General features: G+C 47.2%; 1 protein-coding gene across 1 annotated transcript in view; it reads left to right on the plus strand.

Moving 5' to 3' along the window:
- LOC138525800 (B- and T-lymphocyte attenuator-like) overlaps positions 1-19,735 on the plus strand; it is a 218,678-nt gene that overhangs the window by 86,795 nt on the left and 112,148 nt on the right. The window lies entirely within an intron of this gene.

The following is a 19,735-nucleotide window of genomic DNA, read 5'->3' on the forward strand; positions in this document are numbered from 1 at the left end:
GGGGTTGGGTTTGCTCTTACGGGAGTAAAGGATCCAAATACATCACTTTGTTGGAGCTAATCACTGGAATTGCACTTATGAGAGTAAATAGCAGGAATAGATCACATCGTCTGAGCCAATCACAGGAATTCCACTTATGAGAGTAAACAGCAGGAATAGATCGCATCGTCTGAGCCAATAACAGGAATTGCACTTATGAGAGTAAACAGCAGGAATAGATCACATCGTCTGAGCCAATCACAGGAATTGCACTTATGAGGGTAAATACGAATAGATCACATCGTCTGAGCCAATCACAGGAATTGCACTTATGAGAGTAAATAGCAGGAATATATCACATCGTCTGAGCCAATCACAGGAATTGCACTTATGAGAGTAAACAGCAGGAATAGATCGCATCGTCTGAGCCAATCACAGGAATTGTACTTATGAGAGTAAATAGCAGGAATAGATTGCATCGTCTGAGCCAATAACAGGAATTGCACTTATGAGAGTAAACAGCAGGAATAGATCACATCCTCTCAGCCAATCACAGGAATTGCACTTATGAGAGTAAATAGCAGGAATAGATCACATCGTCTGAGCCAATCACAGGAATTGCACTTATGAGAGTAAACAGCAGGAATAGATCACATCATCTGAGCCAATCACAGAAATTGCACTTATGAGAGTAAATAGCAGGAATAGATTGCATCGTCTGAGCCAATAACAGGAATTGCACTTATGAGAGTAAACAGCAGGAATAGATCACATCCTCTCAGCCAATCACAGGAATTGCACTTATGAGAGTAAACAGCCGGAATAGATCACATCATCTGAGCCAATCACAGGAATTGCACTTATGAGAGTAAATAGCAGGAATATATCACATCGTCTGAGCCAATCACAGGAATTTCACTTATGAGAGTAAACAGCAGGAATAGATCACATCGTCTGAGCCAATCACAGGAATTGCACTTATGAGAGTAAATACGAATAGATCACATCGTCTGAGCCAATCACAGGAATTGCACTTATGAGAGTAAATAGGAGGAATAGATTGCAGGAATAGATCACATCGTCTGAGCCAATCACAGGAATTGCACTTATGAGAGTAAACAGCAGGAATAGATCACATCGTCTGAGCCAATCACAGGAATTGTACTTATGAGAGTAAATAGCAGGAATAGATCACAGGAATAGATCACATCGTCTGAGCCAATCACAGGAGTTGCACTTATGAGAGTAAATAGCAGGAATAGATCACATCGTCTGAGCCAATCACAGGAATTGCACTTATGAGAGTAAATAACAGGAATAGATCACATCGTCTGAGCCAATAACAGGAATTGCACTTATGAGAGTAAACAGCAGGAATAGATCACATCCTCTCAGCCAATCACAGGAATTGCACTTATGAGAGTAAATAGCAGGAATAGATCACATCATCTGAGCCAATCACAGGAATTGCACTTATGAGAGTAAATAGCAGGAATATATCACATCGTCTGAGCCAAACACAGGAATTGCACTTATGAGAGTAAATAGCAGGAATAGATTGCAGGAATAGATCACATCGTCTGAGCCAATCACAGGAATTGCACTTATGAGAGTAAATACGAATAGATCACATCGTCTGAGCCAATCACAGGAATTGCACTTATGAGAGTAAATAGCAGGAATATATCACATCGTCTGAGCCAATCACAGGAATTGCACTTATGAGAGTAAACAGCAGGAATAGATCACATCGTCTGAGCCAATCACAGGAATTGCACTTATGAGAGTAAATACGAATAGATCACATCGTCTGAGCCAATCACAGGAATTGCACTTATGAGAGTAAATAGCAGGAATAGATTGCAGGAATAGATCACATCGTCTGAGCCAATCACAGGAATTGCACTTATGAGAGTAAACAGCAGGAATAGATCACATCGTCTGAGCCAATCACAGGAATTGTACTTATGAGAGTAAATAGCAGGAATAGATCACAGGAATAGATCACATCGTCTGAGCCAATCACAGGAGTTGCACTTATGAGAGTAAATAGCAGGAATAGATCACATCGTCTGAGCCAATCACAGGAATTGCACTTATGAGAGTAAATAACAGGAATAGATCACATCGTCTGAGCCAATAACAGGAATTGCACTTATGAGAGTAAACAGCAGGAATAGATCACATCCTCTCAGCCAATCACAGGAATTGCACTTATGAGAGTAAATAGCAGGAATAGATCACATCATCTGAGCCAATCACAGGAATTGCACTTATGAGAGTAAATAGCAGGAATATATCACATCGTCTGAGCCAATCACAGGAATTGTACTTATCAGAGTAAATAGCAGGAATAGATCACAGGAATAGATCACATCGTCTGAGCCAATCACAGGAGTTGCACTTATGAGAGTAAATAGCAGGAATAGATCACATCGTCTGAGCCAATCACAGGAATTGCACTTATGAGAGTAAATAACAGGAATAGATCACATCGTCTGAGCCAATCACAGGAGTTGCACTTATGAGAGTAAATAGCAGGAATAGATCACATCGTCTGAGCCAATCACAGGAATTGCACTTATGAGAGGAAATAGCAGGAATAGATCACAGGAATAGATCACATCGTCTGAGCCAATCACAGGAGTTGCACTTATGAGAGTAAAGAGCAGGAATAGATCACATCGTCTGAGCCAATCACAGGAATTGCACTTATGTGAGTAAATAGCAGGAATAGATCACATCCTCAGAGCCAAACACGGGAATTGCACTTATGAGAGTAAATAGCAGGAATAGATCACATTGTCTGAGCCAATCACAGTAATTGCACTTATGAGAGTAAATAGCAGGAATAGATCACATCGCCTGAGCCAATCACAGGAATTGCACTTATGAGAGTAAACAGCAGGAATAGATCACATCGTCTGAGCCAATCACAGGAATTGCACTTATGAGAGTAAATACGAATAGATCACATCGTCTGAGCCAATCACAGGAATTGCACTTATGTGAGTAAATAGCAGGAATAGATCACATCCTCAGAGCCAAACACGGGAATTGCACTTATGAGAGTAAATAGCAGGAATAGGTCACATCGTCTGAGCCAATCATAGGAATTTCACTCATGAGAGTAAATGCACTCATGAGAGTAGATAGCATGAATAGATCACATGTCAGAGCTAATCTTAGCAACAGGATGTTGCATTTAGACAGACATTGTAACAATTATTGTTCATGTTTGTAGGGATTGTAATTTAAACGTGCACGTTGTGGCAATTTAGTTTCATGTTTGTAATTTGCAGACATTATTGTCTTAACCTTTGTATGCTGTACTTCTGAAAACTGTGCAGAATGAACACAAGTGGTGACACGTTTCCCTCGGCAAGAAACTGAGCAAACATAGACACACATTTACTTGGATAAATATGCATGCCGCTTGTGGGTGAAGTGTGGCAGATACATGCATCTTGGCTGCTTGCACAATGTTTTGCGGTGGCCAACAGAAGCCTTTTTATTTTGGATTCCTCGTTTCTTTAGTGGATTAGTGAACTATAAAAGTGATTCACACAATCTCCCCGAACAAGGAAAGTAGATTTGTTTATGCCAGTTCTTTGCAGAGGCATCCGCCGGATATGGTGGTTGAGGCTGAAGTTGAAAAACAAAAGTCCCCTGCAAGCATTTCCATCCCCCCTTTAACTTGAGGGGGAAGTACGGAACATCAAAAATCAATAAGGTGAGATGGGCTTAAATCCAGTCAAAAATGAAACTCAGTGTAACTACCAACAGAATGACCATCCAGGCGTTAGAGGATGATAAGAGTCTCATGCAATGCAATGAGTATTATCCGATTTACAAATGATAACCTTTGGAGCATGCGCTGTTTGAGGTCACTGGATTACCAGGAGCATGATATTGGGTTGAAACTCGACACTCATTCATGCTAGCAAATACTTTAATCAGCAACCATGTGTGGAAAGACATCTGAGTGTTTAACAAAATGTTTGAATTCGTTCATCTCATGGCTGAACAATAGCTCACAAATCTGTCCTGGTTCTTGTGATGATGCTTTTTGGTGCATGATATAAGCTTTTGGGTTTTGTTTCTTTTATTTCCCTGGCATAGTAGTGAAGGGGAAATGGCCGTGGGCAATTCACATGAACAAGAAGAGTGGAAGTGGGCGAAGTGGCATCGAGCCATCATGGTGGCTATCGATTTGGACCGCTTGCCATGCCCCGGCTGTGCCCCATTCTAGTGGGACACCTTCCCTCGCATATGAAAACAGGCAAACTGTTGGCTTTGACTAAGCTGCTTTGAGCTTAAGCAGTTTAGTCATGGGTTAATTGATATTTGTTAGAGAGGCTACATAATCTGAATCTGGAAAACATCATTTGTTTATTTAAAAGCAAGCAAACAAGGCATGTCTCCACCTCTCTCTGGTGATCATCTCTTTTCATTTTTGAAAATATGTTTTTATTAAGGATTTCTTATGGGATGTGGTACAACACAGTATTTTAGACAGTTCACTTGTGAGCAAGTCTCTTGAAACAATAATACCTAGAAAGGTGGAAACCATGGTGTACATTCAACCTAGCAACACTTGTAAGAACATGTTCAACATCCCTAGCATACCCCTCCCCCTCCTCCCTCCCTTACCCTCCTCTTAGTGGGGCCAGTGGGAACAATGTCAAACACAATTCGCAATAAATTGGATAAGGTAATGGTTGTCATGGGTCTGTTGTGCTGGTTTTTAGGGTATGTTGGGGGTGTGTCCTGTAGTTGAGATGTGTTAATGGAGTGTGGGCCGTGTGACCGCCAGCCTTGCGATATGTCTCTCTCCATGTGCCGACAGTAGTATTCCATGAACTGCAGCCACTCAGTGTCGATGTGTGGGTGATTCTAGTAGGATATTTCCCGCAATTTGGTCAACCATTCTCGCCGTGTTGGTTGGCGGGCCCTTTTCCAGTGAAGCTTGATACATACTTTGGCCGCCAGTAAAATATTTCTTTGCATGTGTGGGAGAAGAATGTATTCGCATCAAATGCTTCAATGCTAAACAGTGCCAGTAATGGTGATCGGTCTCTGTTGATGCCGTCTATGTCCCTTTTCCATGCCAGAACCTCCTTCCAGTATGTTTGTGCTAACTGGCATGCCCACCATATATGCCAATGGGTGCTAACTTCTCTGCAATTCCTCCAATTTAGCGGCTGACATTTGGGTACATCTTCGAGGGTCTTTGCGGAGTCAGATGCCATCGAAAGAGGAGTCTAGAATTGTGCATTTTATATTGCATTGCAATAGTAGAGGACCAGGTCGCCTTATAGATAGACTGCCAGGCAGTTATGTCCTCCGGGAGATGTATCACTGTGGAACACACTTTTTGGGTGTTCAGTGTTGGGATGTGGCCTCTAAACAGGAGGGCTTCGTATAGAGCCAATATATGGGCTTTCGAGTACGTAAATGTATTGAGGACCTGTTCGAACCTAGTCAGCGGGTGGGCTAGATTGTGCTTCCAGCACTGATGCGTGAGGGCCCCTTTTAATTGATGAAACATCAGGGGGAATGCCTAGGAACCCGAGGGCGGCTTCTAGTTCAGTTTGTGCAAGAGAGAACCCTCCTTCCACATTTGGCCCAATATAATGAGACCTGCCTCGTGTAGGGTTGGAATATTAGTGGTTCTGTAACTTTATCCCTAAACCGGGGGTGCCGATACATAGCTTAAGGGTGATGGCCCGGATGTGACGCCCTTCATGTCACCCTTGGGTTCCCATACGTGCCAGAGGGCCAAGAGCACCAGGTGGGATTGGATTCTATGTGGTAGATTCTTGTACAAACCCAAAGCCATTCACAAAGGGTGACTGGTAAGAACAGGGCATTTTCCATCGCCACCCATTGTTTTTCCTTGTTTTTTTGTGCAGGGGTTCCACCAGGAACCTGAGTTGGGCGGCACAATAGTATTCATAAACATTTGGGATGCCCATACCTCCCTCCCCTTTCAGCAGAATCAATGTGTTATACGCGACCCTGGGCCTCTTTCCCGCCCACTAGAATGTCAGTAGGGTTCTTCGTAACTCCTCCTGGAAGGTTGTCAACAGAATGAGGGGGAGCGCCTGGAACAGGAACAATAATCTAGGCAGAACGGACTGCCCAGGATAGTGTCAGCTTCGACCATTTCTGGAGGACATCTTTTATGCTTTCACATAACAGAGGGGTAGTTGGTCCCAAACAGGTCATCATGTCTTGGCGTGATAAATATCCCAAAGTATTTTATGCTGGTAGAGTGTATCTTTAAGCCCTGTGCCGTGATCATCTCTACCGTGTAGGGGGAAGAGTTTGTTAGTGGCAACGCTACTGTCTTCATAAGATTTACTTTTAACGCAGTTAGGGCTCTGTATGATGTTATTGCCTCAAGAAAGGTGGAGACTGATGTGTCCGGGTGCGTGATGTATGCTAGGACATCAGCATCCGCCTATAGAGCTAGTTTGAATTCAGTAGGCCCGATGCGAATCTCCTGAATCTGTGCGTTGGCATGGATGGATGCTGCCAAAGGTTCTCGGGTTATGGCAAAAATGAGCAGTTTATGGCAAAAATGAGGAGTGATAGTGAACAACCCTGGTGAGTTCCCTGGGACAGGTGAAACTTGGTGGACGCTATTCCATTCACTACAACTTTAGCCCTTGTATTTTGGTACAGAGCCAGTGCGACGGTGAGCCACATGGGTGCCGATACCTGCTCTCCGTAGGGTCTGTTCCATGAACTGGCACTCAACCCTATCAAAGGCTTTCTCAGCATCAACTGACACTAAGATGCGGTGCTTGGACTCTTGCAGCATTCCTGCTACTATGTTCAGGGTCTTGGGGATGTTATCAGCACCCTGCCTGCCTCTATAAACCCCACCTGGTTAATGTGGATTAGTTTTGGGAGGACCTGTCTCAACCCCTCTGCTAAGACGCCTGCGTAGATCTTTGCATCCATGTTTAACAGCGATATTGGCCTATATGAGCCACAGCTTAACTTATCCCTACCCTCTTTTGGTAGGACTATGATCCGCGCTTGAGTGAAGGAGTCTGGTGTCCCCCGCCATCTAACATGCTATTAAATAACGTTGCCAGGAACGGGGCCAGCAGGTGACCATGCTGTTTATAGAAGGCCATATTATAGCCGTCCTGCCTCGGAGCTGTGCCCAGTTTCAATTTGGCGATCACCCTCATGGCCTCTTCGGTGCTGACAGAGAGCTCAAGCAATGCCCTATCTTCTACATTGAGTGTGGGAATCGTCAGACTCTCGAGGAATCCTCTGGCCTCCCTCTCTTTCCCTGTGGACTCCATTGTGTATATTCATGTGTAATACCCCCCAAAGTGCTGCACAAAGTCTTTGGGTTGGTTATGTATCGTGCCCCCTTTGTCCTTTATTTTGTAAACTGCTCATTCCAGCCTTTGACCCCTGAGGCAGGCAGCCAGAATCGTGTGCGCCTTGTCCACTTTCTCGTAATATTTTTTTTTCATGTAGCGTAGCTGCGCAATGGCATTTTCCCGCCATATTTCCCCTAACTCTTTCCTTAGACCCCTGATTTCCACTACCTCTTCCTCTGAGCCACCCCCTCGCCCCTGTCTCTTTCTTCTGGATTGCCTTTTTTAACCTGATCTCACATTGCATTCTCTCCCTCTTTGTAGCTGCTCCCTCTGATATCAAGAGGCCGCAGAAGGTGGCCTTTGCTGCTTCCCAAATAGTGTGCAGTAGTGTGTCCTCCCTGACTTTATGTTGGATAACTTTGCTTATCTCTCCCTCAAGAGTCTCCCTAAAAACAGGGTCCCTGTAAAGCATATTGTTGCAGACCCATCGCGCATCGAGTGGTGTCTGAGACCCCATCTCGAGGGTGAGCCTGCACATGCCATGGTCAGACCACGCCACAACTTGGATTCCCACCTGGGTCATGGTGGGTTCCTGTGATGTGTCTATTAAAATGTAGGATTCGCATGCCTGTCAAGTGTGGTGGGGAGAAGAAAGTAAATGCCTGAGTGTGGGGGTGTAGTGTCCTCCATGTGTCAACAAGGAAGTATTCTGCCAGGAGTGCTTTCAATGGGTTCCACTGTTGGTTGGCTAGGGTGACATGCATTGCCTTTGTGAAGACTAGTCTGATACGGGGTCAATGATCTGGTTATGGTCGCTGCCACAAATGAGGCAACCTGTTTTCCATGAGTTAATAGTGGCCACTGCAGCGTCACAGGACGGGATCTGCTGCTGGTTGGGGGCATATAATGAGCAGAGCGTGACTGCCGTTGGGCCTATGTTCCCATTCACTGCCAACATTCTCGCTTCCATGCCTCTTTTTACTTGTAGTACCTCAAAGCCAAGTGATTTTCTGATCAAAATGCCCATCTGAGCCTTCATTGAAGGGCCAGATTCCCACAATGCCATCCCTACTTCCCCTCAATGTGCTTTCCTTGCCCGCCTTAAATTTGGTCTGCTGGAGAAAAAGAACATGATTCCCTGATCATTTGAACTCCTGTATCACCATAGAGTGTTTCTGCCGTGAGTTCAGCCCCTTCACATTCAGGGGACCCACCTTTATATCATCCCCCCTCATGGCCCAGCATTCCAGATTTCCCAGCTGTTTCACCCCTTGCTCCAACCGTGACATGACCCCCTACCCTGTTCCTGTCCTCGTGATGTGAAAACTGCTCACTTGTCCAACCATCCCTTGCCTTTATGCCCTTCATCGATTGGTACCTGATCCGGCTTCCCACCATGCCCCTCATTGACCCCTGCCCCATCGCTTCCCAACGAAATGATGGATAAAAGAAAGGCTCTTCCCCACCTATAGTGACCCCTCGCCATGAATTTACAATCAATGCATTTAAAATGAATAAAACTGGACGGTGTCCGAATTTCTTTTTAAATGCATTGATTGAAAATTCATGGCAGACACGGAGTCCCACTCCCCGACCAACGTCTACTATTTGTAGCCACGATCCTGCTGCTGCAGGCCTGGCTGACCTTGGTTTGCTGATACCGTGATCAGACCGTCCTCCGTACGGTGTTAGTTAATTTAGGGGCCGGGACATGAGGTGGTGCTTAAAATTCGCACTATTCAGTGTGCTGCTGCTGTTGTGTTTCGATTTCCCCAGACACACCCGGCCAAAGACAGGCCCGCCCAGGCTACCTGGAGCCTGGCTGCAGCCTCTGCCTTCAGCTCCCTGACAAGGAGGAGGCAATTAGCAAGTGGAGAGGGGACTAGGATGCCTTCTGTTGCAAATGAAAGGAGTCTTCCTCTTTCAGTGTAAAAGAGGTAAGAGGACACAACCAACTCCTAAAAAGAAAATTCCAGAGAAACAGAATATCTGGGTACCAATCTGGGGAGGCAGAGACAAATTGTGGTCCAGAAAGCATTGTGTGCTATATAAATGATTGCTATCATTCCCAGTGGGGTGCTGCACATGCGGAAACGTGCAAGTAAAATATCTTTTGAAACAGTTGTCAGGACATTTGTGCAGCCAGCCTGGCTGACTGGAGACTATTTGCAGGGAGGACATCTACCTAGTGTCTTTCAAGTAGTTCTATATTTGAAGTCTTGTAGACCAGCCAGAATGGCCAAGTGCCACTGACTTGGGCACCAAGGGAGCTCAAGAGCACATGGGAATAATCAGAGGGTGCAAGGGGGGTAGGACAAGGGAACAGTTGCAGCATGCAAGGGCACGCCAAACAGTCCTTACTGAGAATAGGAAGGATGAGTCAGACTTGCGCCGCTTCTCCTGACACCCCGCTCCCAAACACCTACTACACCGCAGGGAGGTGGGGGTGCAACAATGGGGTGACCCATTAGGTGTAAGGTGCAAGGCAGGAAGGAAGGTCCAAGGCCACACCTAGGTGTGAATGGTGATCGGCGCCAGCCGGCCATAGGGGCAGGAAGTCCCTGGAAAGATGCATGCCTGCAGGCATTGCAAAGCAAATCTAAGCAGAGAGCTGGTACAAGGAAACCAGTTCTCTTTGGTACTCCATAGGGAGCACCATTTGTATTTGTATTTATTTAGTATGTATATAGCGCTTTAATCCAAGGTGCTTTTACATAGCAACATTATTAAACGGTACAATCAGATATGAGATTTGACATAGTATGCACAAAATCAGTTTTTCTGGGACAGATGTAATTTCAATGCTTTGTAGAATAGGGAATAGGAAGTAATAGAACAGATGGAAAGAGGAAGAAGATTCCAGTGTAAAGGAGCAAGATGTGCAAATGTACAAAACCGTGATTGTGCACAGGGGGGAGCTGGAACTGTCAGTCGGAATTGAGTATTAGAATGGAGAGTAAGAGCAGGAAAGTAGAACGAGACTAGTGAGGAGAGATAGTCAGGAGTTAGACCGTAGAGAGATTTGAAAGTTAAAGACAGAAAATTGAACTTGAGTTGTGCGTGAAAAGGAAACCAACCCAAGGTGTGAAGGGCAGGAGACATAGAATCACGTGCGGTCAGGCAAAAGAGTACCCTATTTGCAGCATTAAAAAGGTATTTTAGAGGAAAGAGATGAGATACAGGAAGACCAAAGAGTGTGCTAGAACAGTAAAAGAGGCATGAAAAGATGAGAGAAGTTATGAGTAGTTTAGTTGAGTCGAAAGTTAAAAGAGCAAACTTTTTTGATGTTGAATACAGACAAGCTCGAGAAGAGATAGAGATATGGTGTTTAAAGGATAAGGGAGAGTCAAAATAAATCCCAAAGTTGCGAGCAGTGTGTGCAAAAAAGAGCTGGAGGAAATCAAATAAACCCAGGAGGAATCGGAGGAGGGATAGTAGTGGAAGGGAAAAAGAGTACTTCAGTTTTTGCGGTGTTAAGAGTAGGATAATGGGTAGCCGTCTATGATGTGATGGCCATTAGGCATGCAGAAAGGTGGGCGTGAATATCAGAAGAAAAAGAGGAGAAGGATAGGAAGACCTGAGTACTATCAGAATAGAATTGGTGAGAAAGACCAAAGGAGGAAATGATGTTTGCAAGAGGAGAAGTGTAGAGAGAGAAAAGGAAAGCCCTAAAACCAACCCTTGAGGGACACCATGCGCAAGAGGATAGGAATCAGAAGTCGTGCCGCCCCAGGAAACAGATCATTCAGTAAGATAAGTAGTATTTACAGAACCCGAAAAACCATAGGTTGATAGGGAGGCTAGAAGAAACTATTGTCCTAGACAGATTATTAACAGTATCAAAAGCAGCAGAAAGGTCCAGTAGGATGAGAAAAGAGGAAAGTTTGGAATACAGATTTGTAAGTAAGGAGTTAAGAACTGAAAGAAGAGGCATTTCAGTAGAATGCATTGGTCAAAATCCTGACTGAAAACGGGGAAGACTAGAGTTGTTGGAAACAAAAGAAGAGACTTGAAGATAGACAAGACATTCAAGTTGTTTTGAGTAAGGGAGAAGAGAAATAGGCCGAAAGTTAGAGGCAAGAGAAGGATCAGCTGAAGGTTTCTTCAAGATACGAATAATTGAAGCGTGTTTAAAAGAGGAAGGAAAAGTTGAAGATGAGATACAGATATTAAAGAAAGAGGTAAGATATGACTGTAAAAGAGGATAGACCTTAGAGATAAGAGCCAATGGGATAGGATCTGTGGGGGCAGCAGTAGGATGGGCATGAGCCATCAGAAGCGAAAAATCTCTTCTTTCTTTTCCCAAAAACCCACCCACCCTAAAAGAAAGGAGAAGAGAGGAACACAACAGGGCAACACACAGGGCCCACAAAGTCGTGGGAAGAAGTTGGCGGCACAGACCAGGTAGATGCCACTGGCCCGGTGCCCAAAGGATAACAGCTTTCTAACATGTTGTGTTTGTTTTGGATAAATAAATGTACTAAAATGTTTTTATGATAATACTGTATGTAATAAAAACCACAGCCTTTTTATTGCCAACCAAAAGATCCCGCCTCAGGTCGTCTTTTCACCACAAAACCAAGGTAACAGGCCAGACAGCTCTGGGCTACACAGATTATTTGTGCATTCATAAACCTGTTGTTTGGCAGAATTATATGCAGTACTCTTTGGGAACACCACACACAATGAAGACTACAAGTGACAGTACAAATTCACCTTTGGTACAAGCCTGTACTACACAGTAAAGTGGTAGCGATGGCTGAGCAGGCAGACTTATCTCAAGAGCAAGTGAGCAGTATCAAATAGTTACAAAAACGACAGCAATTACTATGATTCAAACAAACACTGACTCAAGGTTTCTGAGTAAAAGAATATACATTTATTTATACATCAGTTGTAAAACATTTCACTGAAGTAAAGCAGTTGAAAAATCACACTCTTAATACACCACACCACTCCCAATAGATTGTGGGCAAGTTAAGCTCAAAATGAAGTAAGAGTAAAATGGCACTTCAATAATTTAAAAAAGGGAGGGAAAGACACTTCTAGGTAAACATTGAGCAGTACCAACAGGTAAGAAAGCAGGGCAAACTAGATAGAGGAACTACAGTGATATAATCAAATCAAAAGAGCTTAGGGCCAAAGTCAACAGGACAAAAGTCTTTTGCTCAAGATCACACAGTTCAGGGTAGTTTGCGGTTTAGTCTTTGCCAAGAGTTCCGGACGGAGTTGGTCGGCAGAAAAGTTAGTTTAAAGAGAAGAGAAAGAGAAGTCCTCAGATTTGCGAAAGGTTTCACACACCTTCACAGCGGCTGAACGAAACGAACAACCGGATTGGCACGGAACCTTTAAATGGAGAAGAAGATATAGCTGCGGCGGATGTTCCTGGCAGGTCCTGCAGGCTCACAGTTCCTGAAGTGACTGTCGGACTGACACGAAGTAGGAAGACTGGAGGGTCCTGCACTGCCCAGGGAAGAAACCAGCAGTAGAGCAAAACGTCAAATAAAAGGTGCGCTCCTTAAAACCCAAGCAGGGTCCGACCTTCCTGGCTATCCGGTTCACTGTAGCTTGGTACAGCAAATTCGACCATAGGAGGGAGGCCTGGATTGCAGTTTGAGCGAACTGGTTGGTCTCACCAGCTCAAGCGAAGAAGATTCTTGGAAGATCCTCTCTGTCGTTGGAGTCTGAAGATTCAGACCTGCAGCAGGGCTTCACCGGGTGGTTCAGTCGTGGTAGGGGTCCTTTTCTGTCAGCTCCTCTTCGGTTCTCTCGTTCTAGTGGCGACTCTGCCTTTCCAACCCCAAAAACCTGCTTTTTATGCAGTTTTCACCCATTCACACAGCCTGTTAATCTCACAGCAGGGTGGCTGTCCCTCTGGGAGAGTCACCTAACCAATCAAACAGGAGTGCGACTTGGGTTACCAAGGGAACCCATGGCAGGGGTCCTAAAACCCCTCCCTCACATCCTGCCTACCCAGACTTTCAGTCGCCTAATTAGGGCTTCTGTGCAGAAGCCTGCAAAAGGACGGTGAACAAAGGAACCAAACCTGGTTTGGCGCGCAGAGAAAAACAAGAGAAAGGCATTTTCAAAAAGGAATGGTGAATAAACCCAGCCGGAAACAAATTAAAACAAATATGGTCCAGCGGATTTAAGTTTGAGGCTACCAAGATAGCCTAAAACAATCCCAAGGTTATTTAAGATAACCGCGGTAGTAAAAATAGGGTAGTTGCCACTGCCACCAGCCAAGTCTTGATGAAAAGGGAGCAAAACAATGCTCAAAGAGAAACAGACAACAAGAGATAAGTATTAACCCGTTCCAGTACTCTATGTAAGAAAGTTTGTACTGGGTCTGTGGATTTAAAGAGACTAATAAAGTCAATGGCAACTTCACATGTTCTGGGAGACAGTAGTCAGTCCCAGAAAACGGAGTCTGAGTTGGGAAGTCTAAAAGACAACCCTGTGTCACTGCACTGAAGGTGCTGTGTAACACACAGTAAAAAGATGATGCCTATGGAGTAGGTGAGGCTCCACAGTCTCTGAACACAAAAAAATGTTAAACACACACAGCAAAACACATGTAAGAATGGGAAAAAAGGCTCACACTCTTACCAGGTGAAAAAAATAAATTCTAGAAATCCAGCAAAGCTGCTGAGGGACTCTGTAGGTACGGGAAATTAGCCATTCTGGAGAATTCTCCCTAACACCAGTGTTGCTTAGTAGGCCATCATTGCTCTGAGAAGGATCGAAAGTTTGATGGGCAAGAACTCAACCTAAATGAGAAAACAGGGGAATGGAATGTAACAGAGCTCCAGAAAAATGATAAGAGGGCTTTAACAATGAAAAAACAGATGAGTCTCTCGTTTTCATAGTTTGATTTATAGACAACATATGTATCTGTGAGGGGAGTGAATTAAATGTCGCACATTAAAGGAGCTGCATACCCAGGTTGTACTACGAAATTCCAGGCCCCCCTTGCTGTCAGTTAACTGAAGCTCGAGGCCAGCTTGGTGAGCTATGCTTCATTTTCACCATGTATTGTTCTGTCTGGCTGTCTAATTCATGTATGAGTTGCAAACCATCTTCGCACTTTCGGCCCCTGCAGATTTTACACCCACCCAATGTACTCAAGATTCAGCTGACTGCATGTGTGTTCTTTTAATTTGCAAGTGGACTGGGAGATTCCTGTGGGAATACAACTTGGTGTCCTGCATTAGGTCCTTCAACTATTGAAAACGGAAAAGGAGGTGCCCCTCCTACCGAGAAAGTCTATTATTGCAAAATGAACAGTCTTGTAGATTAGTGCGTGTACTGCCCCGCAGCAGGCCTGCAAAGAGGTGCTTATGGTTGTTTCCACCATGCAGTCTCATTATAAGTACTACAGCTCTGCTAGGAAGTGCAGGTAAGTGTACATTTAAATATATTGAAGGTCAGAGTGGTGCACGAGGGCCCACTTGAAGATGGGCCTGCTGACCAAGGCCTCATAAAAACCTGAGGAAAACGATGACATTCTACAATCATCCTGCATGGCAAAGTTCATGGAAATCCATGTGAGGGATTTTGGAAGTGCGCCAGAGTGGGGAGTGGCTGAGGTTGCCCCCGGTGTAGCTGAAATTGTAAGGCTGCATGTGATGAAGCTCTAGGACTCATTGAGTACGAAGGTGGCGATGCATGGCAGAGTAATCCTGGAGACGCGGTAAAATATTAATCCATGGTATACACAGCTGAAAGCAGGCAGCCATCTGTCTTGTCAGAGCGTGGGTTACCTGTGCTCTTCATTCAGCCCTCACCTGACCGGTTGCTCCCTGGGGACTGCCGGTGCAGCTCTGAAGTACCTTGGAGCCCCTGGGATCGTTCTCTGGTGCTGCTCTAAGTGTCTATGAACATGAAGGACCATGTGAACATTTTTGAGTGCGGAAAGGGTCCTGCTCTTCGGGACAGTGCTGCTGGTGCAGCGATGGTGGCCTCACTGATGGCAACACTGTGAGACACATTCTGGGGATTATGGAGGACCCCTGAGGCTTGTGTGAACTGCAGGGGGCACCTTCTGGTTCAGGAGCACAGTAAGGAAGGGGGCCCCTGTGCAGGCGTCTGAGCCAGATGGTCCCGCACTTGATAAAGCACTGCTCTGTCTGGCAGCGATTGTTGCAGTATCATCCTTGCCATTCAAAAAGCAGAGCCTGATGAATGGACTTGAGCAGGCTGAGGTGTTCTGGACCCAAAGCAAAGTTGGTGTTCTTCCTATTGGTTAGTCATATGCAAATAGCCATATATACATAACAGCCTGAAGTCAATGTACAATAGAAAATGGAGCACCTTCTATTCCTTGATTACTGAAGTGCTGGTTCATTCAGGGGTAAATCTCTCAGACAACTTGACTCCCAGAAACACAAAATGTCAATCCTAAGTATCTCCAACTTCAGTGGTAGATGATGCTTGCTTTCAGAAGGATGCTGAGGAGTTTGTAGACATCAGAGAGATGTTCGTGGAACTCAAGTCTGGCATTAGTGGCATTAATAGTAAGCTGTAATCGGCATTGCAAATCCTGTTTTAGCTGGGATTTGAGGAGGAACAAATCGAGATTGGGTTCCCCTGGTACCGGTACCTTTCTGCTGGGTTTGTGATGAGGGGGACAGGGTACAAATGGGGGAACAAGCTCCGCTGGGCAGTGGCTGCGCAGGGCCTCCCAGTACACAGGAGTTAATAATCTTTTGGATTCATCTGTAGGAAAAGCAGACACATAGGGCCCCATTACAACCCTGCCCGTCTGGTAACAATGGTGCTACAGGACTCAAATGGGAATGGGGAGTAACTTTTTCCGACCCCTGGCTTCAGGACTGCCGGGGCTGTGATGCGGCAGAAAACATACATAACTTCGATGGCAGCCATTTTTACCGGCATGGCTACCACCGGTGTTGTAATGAGGCCCACTGTTTTCTTACACGGGCAACGGAATGGCAACGGAATGGCGGGTTCTGATCCAGTAGTTTACAAGGTAGAAGACGTCCACTGCAAGTTAAGGCTCGTTTTACATAATCCATGACATACCAGGGCTCTTTCGCAAAGCTTTTTCAATTCTAGGAAAAATAAAAAGTTGAAATGTGTACACGTCTAAAATAATTTACTTGCAACTCATGTAACTAAAAAACACACTGAAATTGTATGTGTTCAGAAGCCCGGAGTGGAATGTGTGGATGAAGTGGCAGGGCACCTTCAACGGAAATCAGGTGGAAACCTGTACAGACTAACTTGGAAGCATTCACAAAGGTTTTGCGATACATGTCTGAGATTTACTGAAGTGATATGATATGATATGGCATTTGTAGCGCGCCTATACACAAGTGTTTCAAGGCGCGACGAGGCAAGGGAGGGGAACAAGGGGAAGACAGACTACGATCGTACTAGGCCAGGTGTCATTCAGATTGCGCAAGTGCAGGGGTAGGGGGGAAGGGAAAAAGTGCAAGGGGACGGGGAGGGGGGAAGTGCTGAACAGGGTAAGTAGAATAAAAATAAATAAATAGGGCCAGCTGGTGGCAAGTGCAAGGTAAGTGCAGACAAGTGCTGGGAGGGGGGAGCTGTAGGGGTGCAGAGACAGTCCCGCAGTGCAGGGGTTGCCAGGGAGGCAGTGCAAGTGGAGAGTGACTGGGCCCCGGACCGAGGTCGGTGAGAGTGGCCCAGGTGCAGGTTCAGTGCATGTTTCAGTGAAGAATTTAGCAGGGGAGAGGGAGAGAGAAAGCAGAAGCAAAGAGGAAGGTTTTGAGGTGCTTCCGGAACCGAAGATGGTTCTCCTCAAGTTGCTTGCTTGCACCTTACTGGCTATTGGTGCAAGCACTGCAGAAAATGTTGGAATGTTCACCAACACGAGCATGTGCTGTGCCTGAAGGTGCCCTAGTGAGGCTGCTGAGTGAAGAAGCCTGAAGGCCTTCTTTCAGCAGGCCCTGTGATCTGTGGGTCAAGGCTGGAGCACAAGGCTGCACCGCTGCAGTAGGCCTCGGGCAGAGCCCAGGGCGCTGGTAATGAGCACAGGGGAGACTTGGCAAGTTGGCAGTGTGCATGCTGTACCCGTGCTGTGCCTGAAGGTGCCCTAGTGAGGCGGCTGAGTGAAGAAGCCTGAAGGTCTTCTTTCAGCAGGCCCTGTGATCTGTGGGTCAAGGCTGGAGCACAAGGCTGCACCGCTGCAGTATGCCTCGGGCAGAGCCCAGGGCGCTGGTAATGAGCACAGGGGAGACTTGACAAGTTGGCAGTGAGCATGCTGTACCCATGGTGTGTCTGAAGGTGCCCTAGTGAGGCGGCCTTCTTTCAGCAGGCCCTGTGATCTGTGGGTCAAGGCTGGAGCACAAGGCTGCACCGCTGCAGTATGCCTCGGGCAGACCCCGGGGCGCTGTTAATGAGCACAGGGGAGACTTGACAAGTTGGCAGTGAGCATGCTGTACCCGTGCTGTGCCTGAAGGTGCCCTAGTGAGGCGGCTGAGTGAAGAAGCCTGAAGGCCTTCTTTCAGCAGGCCCTGTGATCTGTGGGTCAAGGCTGGAGCACAAGGCTGCACCGCTGCAGTAGGCCTCGGGCAGAGCCCAGGGCGCTGGTAATGAGCACAGGGGAGACTTGGCAAGTTGGCAGTGAGCATGCTGTACCCGTGCTGCGCCTGAAGGTGCCCTAGTGAGGCGGCTGAGTGAAGAAGCCTGAAGGCCTTCTTTCAGCAGGCCCTGTGATCTGTGGGTCAAGGCTGGAGCACAAGGCTGCACCGCTGCAGTAGGCCTCGGGCAGAGCCCAGGGCGCTGGTAATGAGCACAGGGGAGACTTGGCAAGTTGGCAGTGTGCATGCTGTACCCGTGCTGTGCCTGAAGGTGCCCTAGTGAGGCGGCTGAGTGAAGAAGCCTGAAGGCCTTCTTTCAGCAGGCCCTGTGATCTGTGGGTCAAGGCTGGAGCACAAGGCTGCACCGCTGCAGTAGGCCTCGGGCAGAGCCCAGGGCGCTGGTAATGAGCACAGGGGAGACTTGACAAGTTGGCAGTGAGCATGCTGTACCCGTGCTGTGCCTGAAGGTGCCCTAGTGAGGCGGCTGAGTGAAGAAGCCTGAAGGTCTTCTTTCAGCAGGCCCTGTGATCTGTGGGTCAAGGCTGGTGCACAAGGCTGCACCGCTGCAGTAGGCCTTGGGCAGAGCCCAGGGCGCTGGTAATGAGCACAGGGGAGACTTGGCAAGTTGGCAGTGAGCATGCTGTACCCATGGTGTGTCTGAAGGTGCCCTAGTGAGGCGGCCTTCTTTCAGCAGGCCCTTTGATCTGTGGGTCAAGGCTGGAGCACAAGGCTGCACCGCTGCAGTATGCCTCGGGCAGAGCCCGGGGCGCTGTTAATGAGCACAGGGGAGACTTGGCAAGTTGGCAGTGAGCATGCTGTACCCGTGCTGTGCCTGAAGGTGCCCTAGTGAGGCGGCTGAGTGAAGAAGCCTGAAGGCCTTCTTTCAGCAAGCCCTGTGATCTGTGGGTCAAGGCTGGAGCACAAGGCTGCACCGCTGCAGTAGGCCTCGGGCAGAGCCCAGGGCTCTGGTAATGAGCACAGGGGAGACTTGGCAAGTTGGCAGTGAGCATGCTGTACCCGTGCTGTGCCTGAAGGTGCCCTAGTGAGGCGGCTGAGTGAAGAAGCCGGAAGGCCTTCTTTCAGCAGGACCTGTGATCTGTGGGTCAAGGCTGGAGCACAAGGCTGCACCGCTGCAGTAGGCCTCGGGCAGAGCCCAGGGCGCTGGTAATGAGCACAGGGGAGACTTGGCAAGTTGGCAGTGAGCATGCTGTACCCGTGCTGTGCCTGAAGGTGCCCTAGTGAGGCGGCTGAGTGAAGAAGCCTGAAGGCCTTCTTTCAGCAGGCCCTGTGATCTGTGGGTCAAGGCTGGAGCACAAGGCTGCACCGCTGCAGTAGGCCTCGGGCAGAGCCTAGGGCGCTGGTAATGAGCACAGGGGAGACTTGGCAAGTTGGCAGTGAGCATGCTGTACCCGTGCTGTGCCTGAAGGTGCCCTAGTGAGGCGGCTGAGTGAAGAAGCCTGAAGGCCTTCTTTTTGCAGGCCCTGTGATCTGTGGGTCAAGGCTGGAGCACAAGGCTGCACCGCTGCAGTAGGCCTTGGGCAGAGCCCAGGGCTCTGGTAATGAGCACAGGGGAGACTTGGCAAGTTGGCAGTGAGCATGCTGTACCCATGGTGTGTCTGAAGGTGCCCTAGTGAGGCGGCTGAGTGAAGAAGCCTGAAGGCCTTCTTTCAGCAGGCCCTGTGATCTGTGGGTCAAGGCTGGAGCACAAGGCTGCACCGCTGCAGTAGGCCTCGGGCAGAGCCCAGGGCGCTGGTAATGAGCACAGGGGAGACTTGGCAAGTTGGCAGTGAGCATGCTGTACCCGTGCTGTGCCTGAAGGTGCCCTAGTGAGGCGGCTGA

This window comes from Ambystoma mexicanum, chromosome 7p (assembly GCF_040938575.1).
Source record: "Ambystoma mexicanum isolate Mex_15411 chromosome 7p, UKY_AmexF1_1, whole genome shotgun sequence".
Lineage (NCBI taxonomy): Eukaryota > Metazoa > Chordata > Amphibia > Caudata > Ambystomatidae > Ambystoma > Ambystoma mexicanum.